Raw genomic sequence first — 1,196 nt, 5'->3', positions numbered from 1 at the left:
CAAAGTGGCCCAGCGCTTGGTTTCATTTAACGTGCTTCCAGAGTTCTGCACAGTCTGAGACCTTCTCCTGTGCACACACTTCGCTTTGTGCATGCCCCTCTTCAGATGTTATCCTCAGAAATCAATATCATCTTTCCCTAATGATCCCATGGGTGCGGAGAATCAAGTTCAAGGAGAAATTCTGAAGCATCATAGAGATGTGTAAGGATGCAGGCTGCTTGTCAAATGAGCAGAAGCAAAAGCCAGACACACCCACCAGCCCGTGTGCAAGGTGACGATGATTCGATTGCTTAACCATTATGAAGTTCTAGGCTTCCCCTTCCTTACTGATGACCTAAGAAGTAGAGGAGCTGCTGGTGAAGGCGGCTCCAAATGTGCTTCTGCAGCCTCAGCAAGCTGCCCCTCTTTGTCACCTTCACTTTCTAGGGCCTGGTGCCACCTGCCACCTACCGTCTGTGAAGAAGGGGAGGAGGGCATCCTTCCTCCTGCTGCTCAGAGGACTCCAAGCAGAGCACAACTGTGGTTCTTTAGAAGATTATATATAAAATAATGCTGTGAGATTCAGAAAACTGTTTGAGAGTAAATGGAGAACATTCACTCCGAAGCTGGAAATGCAAATAGAAAAATGTATGTATTTCAAGTGTTCTAGAGTCAGGAAATTACTACTCTTTCTGGAGCACACACAAATTGCTGGGCACTGTATTGAGCAATTCATACACATCGTTGTATTTCACCTTCCCAACAATCTGAGGCCTGAATACCTTTCCCCTCCGTTTTCCCACACCTACTTCTACCTGAATCACTCCTACTCATGGTACAGGGTTCACCATAAATGTCTCTTTGTCCAGGAAGCCTCCCCTGACCTCCCGAGCCCAGGCTGAATCTAACTCCCACGCATTTCCATTGCCTCCTGTACTTCTCCATCGCGGATCTCCACATACCATACTGCAATGTCCCTTCTGTCCCTGTTTCTCCGCTAGATTGTAATTTCCAAGATAATGGAGACTACCGTTTGTTTAGAGTTGTAAGTCAGCATTATCTCAGTGTATGGTCCATAATGGAGGCCAAAATATAGATACATTGGATAATATTTTCTCTCACCTTAGAGAGAAAACAGGAAACTAAGGCAAGACTGGAGCACTGCTCAGCCTAAGCTCCCAAGCCTGTGCTCCTTACCAACATAGAACCCTGTTCCC

Source organism: Ursus americanus, chromosome 13 (genome assembly GCF_024610735.1).
Source record: "Ursus americanus isolate L20-20 chromosome 13, mUrsAme1.1.p, whole genome shotgun sequence".
NCBI classification, from domain to species: Eukaryota; Metazoa; Chordata; class Mammalia; order Carnivora; family Ursidae; genus Ursus; species Ursus americanus.
The sequence above is the reverse complement of the archived record's forward strand: the minus strand, read 5'-3'. Positions refer to the sequence as shown.